The 12,614-nt window shown below is 39.3% G+C and overlaps 1 protein-coding gene across 4 annotated transcripts in view; it reads right to left on the bottom strand.

The window, feature by feature from the left end:
* tgfbr3 (transforming growth factor, beta receptor III) overlaps positions 1 to 12,614 on the bottom strand; it is a 193,169-nt gene that overhangs the window by 36,122 nt on the left and 144,433 nt on the right. The gene's annotated exons all lie outside the window — the stretch shown is intronic.

Genomic DNA, 12,614 nt, shown 5'->3' with positions numbered 1-12,614 from the left:
AGTATTTGGCATTGCTCCCATTATGGTTCTTCATCCCCAAAAGACACGAGATAGCATCACTGCAGCTGTGCAGAGAGGATGTGAACTCTAACTAAAATCATAATGGCAGTGTGAAATAAAACAAGTAATAACTTTACATAATTAAATTCAGTAATATAAAATTACATATTTGTGACTAGATATATTTCACTATAGTCGATCTATATCTTTTACAATCTGAAGTTTTGCAAGCTAAATCAGTGTCCTGTCTTTTTTTTCAAATATTTACATTATGACTGCAGTTAGTTTTGTTTGCACTGTCTTCAAATGTACTTGAAACCTTCTGATAGAATTATCAAAATTTTAAGTGCAGTATATGGATTATAACAATTTCTGGGAGCTTCAATACTATGCTAATCATGATTTTGGAACACTATTGACGATTGAATAATTGAGGAAATTAATGGACAATTTATTGTATCCTAGTCATGACACACCCTGATCATTTCATTCCTAATTAGTGTCAAGAGGGTCTAAATTCCATGAAATCTGTTTGAAATGAACATCTTAAAACCACTAAATGCAGAGTCATCTGCTAACGATTCTGGAGGAAGAGTCACTCAACCCGAAACATTAACTTTGATTTCTCTCCACAGGTGCTGCCAGACCTGATGAGTCTTTCCAGCTTTTTTTTTGCCTCTGCTAACAATGTCTTGCGTCATTACATTTTGAAACAATTTTTAAAACACAGAATAAATGTCGATGACCAAATTAAACTGTCAGTTTGCAAATATTATGCTATTTTACAAGATGTTCTGCTGTCTAATTGTTGTCACAGCTTATATTTCATTTTGGATTCCTTTCCTGAATGATGATTTTTGGCCATGTTAATTTGTCTCTAATTGTTCAATCTGGTCAGAAAGTTCCTTAAATTATTGTTTACCCATCTGTTGTCCCTAATCCCCTACCCACTTCCCCCGGACCAACATATAGATTTAGATCAAATAATATTTAGTACCACACTTTCCATCTATTTTAGAAATCCTATCCAAGACTCTCTAGTACAAAAGCCTACAAAGGCACTTGCAATGAAGGATCAAAATATATTCTCCTCATTTGAGAACTTGGGTTCAAAAGTAGAAGCAAAAGAGATATTAATTTATGTTTTTGTGAAGATCTGATTTTTAAAGGGTAGTCAGAAAGTAATTTTTGTACAGCAAGTTGGGAGGTGTTCTCTTTGCTTAAGATTTTATCTGGGAGGTTCCACCTGCTCTCTCAGATGGATGTAAAAACACCGCACTGCACTATTTAAAGACCAGCAGTGAATAATCACTGGTGTCCTTGCCAGTATTTATCCCTCAGTCTTATTAATAATCAGACCATCTGGGCCTCATCACCTTTCTGTTTGTGGAAACTTGTTATGCACAAATATGTTTCCTACATTTATCACTTCAAATGTGCTTCATCTTCTATCAAACTCTTCAGAATGTACAGAGTCAATGAAAGGCACTATGCAAGTGCTAGCTTCTTGTCTAGTTTTTGCCCACACAAGGATGGAAATCCCACCCTAGTACTGCCAGCCAAACCGATTGGTCAGTTGTTCTGTAGTCAGGTGACACAAGCTCAAGATAGGTTCAAATTTTTAATTTGAATGCAACATCCTTCAATGAGATAGACTGGATCATGAGAGTGTGTCAAATCTGTGTTAAATAACGGCTTCTGGTAGTTGGCTGGGGCAGTGATGTCTTCATTTTTGGTCATAGAGGTGTTATGCTCATAAAGAGTGTAACTAAAATTAATAATTAAAGAAATCATAAACACCCCACTTTGTAAATCTTTTAAAGATTTGAAATCTGAAGTAATAACGAACTTTTACTCCTTTATTAAAAAGATAGAAGTCAATAGAATGAATGTTTTTGGACAATTGATTTACATTTCCTCTTTCTTCAAAACAATCTCACAACTGGCATTGAATGTCAGTTATTTTAAAGGACAGTGTTTGAATAAAAGAGAGGGAAAGAAAGAGGAATTTATTTAGAATGCACAAGTGAAAATGGATAAAAGAGGTTAAATTCTAAATTCAGACCTACAAATGTGTTTTATTAATGCACTATTATCTTTGTCATGACAGTTTTGAAAAACATTTTACTTTTAGCATCTGTAAAATAAGCACCAGATTACAGCGTTGGGTAAAATAAATTTGACCATGGGAATATCACATCAAGCAAATCCTTTATGGACTGTTCAGTAGTCCATCCATTTTCAGACAAGAATACACACATTCCATAAATTTTATGGTTCAAATATTTTTTCCATTGAAATGTCTGATCATTTCACAGGCATAATGCAGTCTATCTTCGCTAAATTCCCCATTTGTTCCTCATTCGGTTTCTCCTTAATGTGACCAAATTTTAATCCTTTCCCACTGAAAATTCCCATGAATTCATCAATAATCCACTCGGAGTGCCACTACGGCTGTATTGTTTATAGGAGCATTGCTTTTTAACTTCAGAAAACAAAATTATGCTTAACTATTCAATTTAATTTTTTTTATATTTCTTTAGAATCCTGTAAAATATTGGGGAGGTGATCGCCTACTGGTATTATCACTAGACTGTTAATCCAGAGACCCAGATAAAGTTCTGGGGATCTGGGCTCAAATCCTGACATAGAAGATGGTGGAATTTGAATCGAATAAATATCTGGAATTAAGAATCTAATGTTGACCACAAATCCACCGATGATTGTAGGGAAAACCCCATCTGGTTCACTAACGTCCTTTAGGGAAGGAAACTGCCATCATTACCTGGTCTGGCCTACATGTAACTCCAGACTCTCAGCAATGTGGTTGAATCTGAACTACCTCCTGGGCAATTAGGGATGGGCAATAAATGCTGCCTAGCCAGCGATCCCTTATCCCACGAATGAATAAAGAAAAGTTATATTTCACACCTATGCAATACCACAAGTCCACTCCAGTTTTCATCAGGTATCAACTCTTCTGACTTTTATTTTTAATTAGCTATAAATTCAATGCCCACAAGTTTATTCTCAGTATGTGCATTCTTATTCAAATGTTTTGAGAATTATGTTTAATGCTTCTGTACGTTCAGTTTAGTTAACATACACCAGTTTAAAGGCAACCACTCCTTTACAAGTAGCATTGCATCAATGTAACTGTCAGTTCATTTGCCACTTATGTTAGTTCCCTTTGCAAATGGTCAATTTAATACATTTGCAAAGTGCATAAATTTACATTGGCTTGAGAATGACTCAGATTCAGATCTGTCCGATTTCCTGCCCTGCATGATCTTACTGATTTCAAGCTGTGAACTGACAGCTGAATAAATACTTATTTCATAACTGCACTGTCATGACTAGTTCATGCCCCATTCCAATTCTCGAAAGGCATTTTACTTATGTTCCTGTCAGGGCCCCATGCATCCCAGAACAATTATAGGCATTCCTTGTTATGGAGTTATTAAACAATTCATACCAATACCATTTAGGAATAAACTATTTGTTACTAACTATTCAAAATGAGATCACCTCTAGTTAGTAAATAACCAAGAATACAAAAGGACAACATGAAAGAAGTACAAATAATTATAAAACCTAGACAAAATATAAGTATAAATTGGGAACTATTCAAGGAAAATGGCTACTCTCTTCAAGTGCGGACACTAGTCATTCAGACTGCTAGCTGTGATAACAGATATCTTTCTTGTATTGATTGAGGAAAAAAAATGAAAGCAATGACTTTCTATGCATCATAAACTACGGCTCTTCTCAGCTCACACAAACTGTGTGGATATCAGTGGTGAAAATATGTGTTGTCATCCACAAACTGGCAGCAACAGTACATCCAATAGTGACTTAATAAAGAGGACACTATTTTGGAATACAGAACTTATGAACCAGAGAGGTTTGTTGACTATTTAGGAAGGATGGACTGGGAGCAATTGTTCCATGGTAAAGGCACTATAGACATGTGGAGACTGTTTAAGGAACAGTTGTTGCGAGTGATGAATAAATATGTCCCTCTGAGACAGGCAAGGGGTAAGATAAAGGAGCCTTGGATGACGAGAGCGGTGGAGCTTCTCGTCAAAAGGAAGAAGGTAGCTGACATAAGGTGGAGGAGCTAGGGTCAAGCTCAGTTCTAGAGGATTACAGGCAGGCGAGGAAGGAGCTCAAAAATGGTCTGAGGAGAGCCAGGAGGAGGCACGAGAAAGGCTTGGCAGAACGGATTAGGGAAAACACAAAGGCATTTTACACTTATGTGAGGAATAAGAGAATGGTTAAAGAAAGAGTAGGGCCGATCAGGGATAGCATAGGGAACTTGTGTGGAATCTGAGGAGGTAGGGGAAGCCCTAAATGAGTTTTTTGGCTTCTGTCTTTACAAAAGAAACAAACTTTGTAGTGAATGAAACCTTTGAAGAGCAGGTGTGTATGCTGGAATGGATAGAGATAGAGGAAGCTGATGTGCTGAAAATTTTGTCAAACATTAAGATTGAGAAGTCGCCAGGCCCGGACTAGATTTGTCCTCGGCTGCTTTGGGAAACGAGAAATGCAATTGCTTCGCCACTTGCAACGATCTCTGCATCCTCGCTCTCCACTGGAGTCGTACCGGTGGACTGGAGAGAGGCAAATGTAATTCCTCTCTTCAAGAAAGGAAATAGGGAAATCCCCAGCAATTACAGACCAGTAAGTCTCACATCTGTCGTCTGCAAGGTGTTAGAAAGGATTCTGAGGGATAGGATTTATGACCATCTGGAAGAGCATGGCTTGATTAAATACAGTCAACACGGCTTTGTGAGGGGCAGGTCATGCCTCACAAACCTTATCGAGTTCTTTGAGGATGTGACTAGAAAAGTTGATGAGGGTTGAGCTGTGGATGTGGTGTATATGGACTTCAGCAAGGCATTTGATAAGGTTCCCCGTGGTAGGCTCATTGAGAAGGTCAGAAGGAATGGGATACAGGGGAACTTAGCTGTCTGGATACAGAATTGGCTGACTAACAGAAGACAGTGAGAGGTAGTAGAAGGAAAATATTTTGCCTGGAAGTCAGTGGTGAGTGGGGTTCCACAGGGCTCTGTCCTAGGGCCTCTACTGTTTGTAATTTTATTAATGACTTGGATGAGGGGATTGAAGGATGGGTCAGCAAGTTTGCAGACGACACGAAGGTTGGAGGTGTCGTTGACAGTATAGACGGCTGTTGTAGGCTGCAGCAGGACATTGACAGGATGCAGAGATGGGCTGAGAGGTGGCAGATGGAGTTCAACCTGGATAAATGCGAGGTGATGCATTTTGGAAGGTCGAATTTGAAAGCTGAGTACAGGATTAAGGATAGGATTCTTGGCAGTGTGGAGGAACAGAGGGATCTTGGTGTGCAGATACATAGATCCCTTAAAATGGCCACCCAACTGGACAGGGTTGTTAAGAAAGCATATGGTGTTTTGGCTTTCATTAACAGGGGGATTGAGTTTAAGAGTCATGAGATCTGGTTGCAGCTCTATAAAACTTTGGTTAGACCGCACTTGGAATATTGCGTCCAGTTCTGGTCACCCTATTATAGGAAAGATGTGGATGCTTTGGAGAGGGTTCAGAGGAGGTTTACCAGGATGCTGCCTGGACTGGAGGGCTTATCTTATGAAGAGAGGTTGACTGAGCTCGGACTCTTTTCATTGGAGAAAAGGAGGAGGAGAGGGGACCTAATTGAGATATACAAGATAATGAGAGGCATAGATAGAGTTGATAGCCAGAGACTATTTCCCAGGGCAGAAATGGCTAACACGAGGGGTCATAGTTTTAAGCTGGTTGGAGGAAAATATAGAGGGGATGTCAGAGGCGGGTTCTTTACACAGAGTTGTGAGAGCATGGAATGCGTTGCCAGCAGCAGTTGTGGAAGCAAGGTCATTGGGGTCATTTAAGAGACTGCTGGACATGCATATGGTCACAGAAATTTGAGGGTGCGTACATGAGGATCAATGGTCGGCACAACATCGTGGGCTGACGGGCCTGTTCTGTGCTGTACTGTTCTATGTTCTATTTTAAACCTTGTAAATCTCCAACTGAAAAGGATGTTCCCCAATATCTGATCAAGTACTTGCATATTTTAATTTATAATATTTGTACACAGGTTAATGCATTTTGGAAGTGCACAAAATAAAGTTTTATGATATATCAAATGAGGTAATCTATGTAAACTAGGATGATATTATATGTCAACAAAGAGTGAAGCTGGATGAACACAGCAGGCCAAGCAGCATCTCGGGAGCACAAAAGCTGATGTTTCGGGCCCAGATCCTTCATCAGTCTAGGCCCGAAATGTCAGCTTTTGTGCTCCTGAGATGCTGCTTGGCCTGCTGTGTTCATCCAGCTTCACACTTTGTTGTCTTGAATTCTCCAGCATCTGCAGTTCCCATTATTTCTGATACTATATGTCCACAGTTTGCAATCGCTTTTTTGTGCGCAGGGGAAGAACAGATAGATCAACGTTTTGTTTCCGGCTTTAATTTCAAATTCCCCCAATATTAAGCCTTCACAATAAATGCACGGCAGAAGGTTTTAACAGATAGCATTTTTAAAAATCTGCACACAGAATTTATCACAGAATTGCAGGAATGAAGCATTTCAGTAAATAGCAAAATTGGCAATTTAGCTTTAAAATTCAAATTGACCCTTTGGCACAATTCTGAGTGATGCACTGTTGAAAATCCTGTCTTTCAGACAAGAGATTAAATCGATGTCCCATCTACCCCTCCAAGCATAAGTAAAAAATGCAATTGCACAAAAAAAACAGGGAAGTTTCCCAAATGCCATCTGCAATGTTTATCCTTGAGTTAATTAATTACTTTTTCTCTATCTTACTTATTCATTTGTATATTTAATTAGTTAGTTTGGAAGTGAAATAAAGGGCATTCTAATTTTTATCTTGCTTGTTCACTTTTCTGGTTAAAATTAATTAATTGAAATCTTACTTTTTCATAGAAGTAAAACAAATAATATTAGCCACAAGAATTAGCCTATATGTGCATATTTTCAACATATTAGGTATCATTTTGGATGCAACATGTATTGTGGTGTGGCAAATGCTGGATGGCAATAGCATGGGCGTTAGCAGCATGCACCATAAATACTCAGAGTAGGAAGACTGTGATGCAAGTCAACATATAATGTTGGTTTGAGACCACCAATGCCATTTTTGACCTCACTGTTCATGCTGTCACTCTCTCAAACATGTGCAAGTGAAATACTCCTCCACCATCCACTATTGTTAAAAGGAATTATCAACTACTTACTGATTAGTTTTGGATTGATCTCTACTGATTCTTGCTGAGTTTGGAGAAGTACTGAGAGTTTTATAATCCTGTTTAAGGTTACTGAAGTCTTCAGGAAGTGATATGACAAACAATAATGGCTTTGGTTCTGGCTTTACAGGTTCTGCTCAAACCACTTGTTCTAAATCACAGGTGTTGCAGACCCCACTATAGGGAGATTGTACAGAGGCTAAGCTCAAACAGTGAGAAGAAAGGTTCTCAAAAGGAATCCTCATCCACTTAGGGTCATTAGGTGGCAACTCACTTATCTTAACCTCACTGAGGAACAGTGTGTGCAACGAGTCTGTGTCTCAGGCTTGCTGCAGTGTTTTAGTGAAGTTTGGCACAAACTGGAAGAACAACACCCCATTTTCCACTTGGGGACCCTGCAGACCTCCAGATTCATACAGAATTCAATAATTTTAGGGCCTGAACTCTCCCATGTCCTAGCAGCCTATGCCACAAACCGGGCCTCGTTAATCAGTGTGTAATGGCAGACTACCTATTGTTAGTCAGCAACAGTCCCCATTAACAGCTAGTCACCATCATACCCAGATCATTATCAATCCTTTGTCCGTCCAATGGTTCTTTTCTCTCTTAGGGCTCTATCCCCACCTAACATTTACTCCTTAACCCTATCTCCCACCCTATCCTCTGCATACAAACCTACATTTTCCCAGCTACCATCAATTCTAAAGAAGGGTCAACCGTCTCAAAATGTTAACTCAGATTTTTCTTCACAGATGTTGCTAGACCTACCCAGCTTTTCCAGAAAGTTCTGTTTTCGTTCCTGCTTTACAACATATGCAGTTCTTTCAGTTTTTATTTAGTATGTGCAACATCTCCATTTTACAAAAGAGATGCTCATTAAAATGCTCAATGTAGCTGACCTCCAGCTTCACAGCAAGAAAAGCACAGCCTGCCAGCAGCTCTCAAGGTCACTATGGCCATGAGTTTTTTCTTGCATCAAAATCTTTTAGTATTACAGCAGATGGCAGCCACATTAGCTCCTTTTGATATTTAACACATACACCATTATTGTGATGTGATCTATTTTATAAGGGATCTGTATTCTTTGTCCATACCTCTGGTATTCTTTGTCTGTAGCTTTAACTTTTGCAAGGATGAGCAAATTGTTTATGCAACATTCATATAATTCCCTTATCAGCCAGATCCTACCTGCAGAGGTCAATAATGCTTTTGGATCACTTGACAAGAAACTCCTGGTTTCTTCAACAGAATACGGTATTGTCCAGATCTTGTGAACTGCAAGTTTAGCAGTTTACCAAATACTAATGATTTATCATTCTTCAGACCATATGCATTTATGCATCTTTCCATCAAAGACTTAGTAATTTTGGATGATACCAGTGAATATGAAACAATGCACTTGAGGAAGTTCATAGGGAAGAACCACTCTCTTTAAAGGTGGTAAGGAGTTACGATCCCCTAATTGAAAGCAGATAGAGCTTTGATATGCCTCAACACTATTTCTGCTTGCTTTGTCCAGAGTTTCCAAATAACAGTTCAGGCAATCAATGCCACACACTGTGGAAGAATTATCTGGTGCAGTACAATTGAAACAATCAGCAACCAAGATGCTCATGGCCAAGGCCTTTGTCCACTATCAATATTTTCTGGCTGTTTATCCTCATCATGTTCTCTATCAGAATAATGTGTTGTATGAGTGGCTTCAAATACTTCACTCCTTATTTTTGAACAATTCCTGACAGTGACAGCTTCACACTGGAAACATCTATTTATTTTCTGTGGATTTCTGGGATTGATGATTATCATCCCAATTCTGCATTTTCTCTCGATTCAGAAAAGTATGACCCCTCTCAAAATGTCTGGCAGCAATTCTACCCTAAGAATAAAGCCAAAGCCATACCTTGCTGCTTCTTAGCCTGTGACTACAGCCCTTTGACTATGAAAGTCAATAATCATCGAGTCTTCCTTTCTTTGTATCACTGCAGAACTCCCAACTTGTATTACAAAGATAGCTGGAATGGATTGCTTCTCTGAAAATTTTGTATCAGAACAGCAGCTACTTATCCAAAACAGGAGTCATGATGCAAACTGAACACCTGGAAAACCAGAAGTCTCCACATGTGAAATCAGTGCACAACCTAATAGTTTAATTGTCAATACAATCCCTGGATTTTCTAGATGAATTTCATCAGTCTTTCAAATAACCACTCAAACTTCATGTTGCATTCTTCCACAGATTCTGTGCCAATACTCTTTTTAAATTTATCAAATAAAGTTTAGTAGGCTTCCAACAAGTCATCCCATTTGTAAACTTTGTTCATAAATTGTATCAGTCTCTTCTCTGTGTCAGATCAGTTACATTCAATTCCTAAAATACTTTATTCCCAATTTTACTCCTTTCTAGTAAGAATATCTTTCTTCTTCTTGGCTGGAGAAGTGACCCAAGTCCACTTCCCCACTTCATTCTTTCACTCATTACGTGGCTCCAAATCAGAATACACCAGTGGATAATCATATTTCATGATCCTGCATTTCATTTTAGAGGCCACTGGGAGCTTTGTTTCTGTCAGAAACAGGGGTTACATTCTGCTTTATCTTCCCACCTGAAGAGTTCAAGGTTAATCCTCTGCTACCATATTTTTATAAACTAATACCCACGTGTTGAATCAAACAACAAGATACTTTGAGATCTATAAGTGAAAACTGTCAATCTATAGTTCAGCACAAATCTCAGTTTGCATCTTTCATTTCTGGGCTCTTGCTCTGTCCAGGAACCAAGCTCCCTCACTGGGGAAGAGCACAGCACCTCCATTTTTTAAATATAAAATAAACCTAGTCATCCAATTCACAAGTTACCCAGACAGTCACTGCTCACCAGAATCAGTGTGACAAAAACAGAAATCAAAGAGGAGGAGGAATGAGGGTAAGAGGTATGTGACTTAATCAAAGTGGTGTTCGTGGGGTGGGAGCATAACGCAGCCTAGCCCCTACAATGGCCAGAGATTTTTTAAAACCCACCAATAAATCACATAATTGAACCACTAAACAAACTAACAATTAACAAGCACTGCATTGCAACAATTAAAAAAAAAATGTGGGGGCAAAACAAGGGAAGGGTTAAATCAAAATGTTGTTGGAAGGGACAATAATACAGTCCACCCTGAGGTACCCTTCTCTCTTTAAATGCCTCCAGGGAACACAAATTTCAATGACCATCACCTGCTCTTGATCAAATAAGCTGTTCTAGTTAACCTTTAGGGCTCTTGTGGTGTGTTGATAGTGTTTCTACCTGAACCGGGTTGGGGAGGTGGGGTCCAGGCTCAAGTCCCACCTGCTCCAGAGGTACACAACATCTCTGACCAGAGTGATTTGGGAAACCTCCTGGTTGACCCTGAGGGGTCTTGTGATGCAGTAGTAGTGTCCATAGCTCAGTCAGAAGGCCAAGGTTCAAGTCCTACCTGCTCTAGAGTTGTGCAGTGACATCTCTGGACTGGTTGTTGAGGGAAAAATAACAAAATTCTGGTTGACCCTTCGAAGTATCAGCATTTATAACAATGACACAGTTGATGCTAAATCAGTTGTTAATTTAAAATCTGAGACAGATAACACCTTTGCATAACAAATAAAGTAAGGAATATGGTCCAAAAGCAGAGAAACGGAGTTAAGCCACTGATCAGCCAGAATTTCATGAATAATGGAACAGGCTTGACGGCCTTCATGGCTTACTCCTGTTCCCATGTTCCCATGTTCCTTATTACTTGTGTGGTTCCTTTAGTAATATTAATTTAGGGATTAATGTTGACCAGAACATTAGTGATAACTCCCCCGCCACCTGGGAGACCAAATGGGGCTATGGTTAAAGAGCTCATCTGAAAGACAGCACCTCTAACAGTGAAACACTGTTTCAGTAGTGCACTGGAGTTTCAGGTCAGGTGTATTTGCACAAGTCTCTAGGGATATTTACATTATGTCATTAAAATGCAATTTCCATGATTCTATAAAGAAACAAATGGGTACCTCTTCAAATTTACAAGAAGAGTGCAAGTACAACCTCTTGTTTATTTCAGTATCAAAACCAGCTCTTCAGTTTGCTAAAACAGTCAGATGTTCCAAAAGAGCAAATCTACAATAGCTCCACATTTTGAAAAGTGATAAATTAGACTGACATATGAAATGAATTAAGTAGAGCGAAAGAGACAATGTAAGTTTATTCCACAATTACTGCCTTTACCTACTGCAAATATTTCCTTTCATCTTCACAGTTTCATGTTTTATCAAAGTGAACCCATCTATCTTTAATCTCATTGGAGAGTGTTAAGGTACATAGGACTAATTACTATGCAATATTTGAATATTTACAAACTTGCACTGAATCAAAGCTCAAGTAACATTTATACATACAGTGTTAAAGCAGCACAAAAGGAGAATAAAAAGAACAAAACAGCACAAGAGCAGGCCCTTTGGCTCTCCAAGTCTACGATGACACACTTTGCCCTTGCACACTAAAACTAACTTCACTTACAGGATCTGTATCCCTCTATTCCTTTCCTATCCACGTATTTGTCTAGGTACTTCTTGAATGCTGCTACTGTGTCGGCCTCCATCACCACTGGCAAGAATCCAGGCACTCAGCACCGTTTGAGTGAAAAAAATGCCTCGCACATCTCTTCTAAACTTCCCCCTTCGCACCTTGAACCTAGTAACTGACACCTCCAGTGTGCGAAAAAGCCTCATATTTTCCACTCTATCCATGCTATTCACAATCTTATAAACTTCTATCAGGTTGCCCCTCAACCTTCTGCATTCCAGTGAAAACAAACCCAGTCTATCCAGCCTTTCTTCATTGCTAAAAATCCCCTGTACCAGGCAATATCCTGGTAAAGAAATGTGAGGCTGGACGAACACAGCAGGCCCAGCAGCATCTCGGGAGCACAAAAGCTGACGTTTCATCAGAGGAAGGGTCTAGGCCCGAAACGTCAGCTTTTGTGCTCCCGAGATGCTGCTGGGCCTGCTGTGTTCATCCAGCCTCACATTTTATTGTCTTGGATTCTCCAGCATCTGCAGTTCTCATTATCATCAATATCCTAATAAACATTTTTTGTCCCCTTCCAAAACATCGACGTCCTACTGTAAAACTCCAGGCTATACTCCAAGTGTGGCCTAATTAAAGTTCTATAAAGCTGCAGCATAACTTAACTATCTTATGATTCAATGCCCCTTCCAATGAAGGCAAGCATGCCAATAAGCCTTCTTTACCACCTTATCTACCTGCTCTGCTGCCTTCCATGATTTGTGGAACTGCACACCCAGATCCTCTGCATATCA

The sequence above is a fragment of the Stegostoma tigrinum genome, chromosome 8 (genome assembly GCF_030684315.1).
Source record: "Stegostoma tigrinum isolate sSteTig4 chromosome 8, sSteTig4.hap1, whole genome shotgun sequence".
In the NCBI taxonomy this organism is placed as follows: domain Eukaryota; kingdom Metazoa; phylum Chordata; class Chondrichthyes; order Orectolobiformes; family Stegostomatidae; genus Stegostoma; species Stegostoma tigrinum.
The sequence above is the reverse complement of the archived record's forward strand: the minus strand, read 5'-3'. Positions and strand labels throughout refer to the sequence as shown.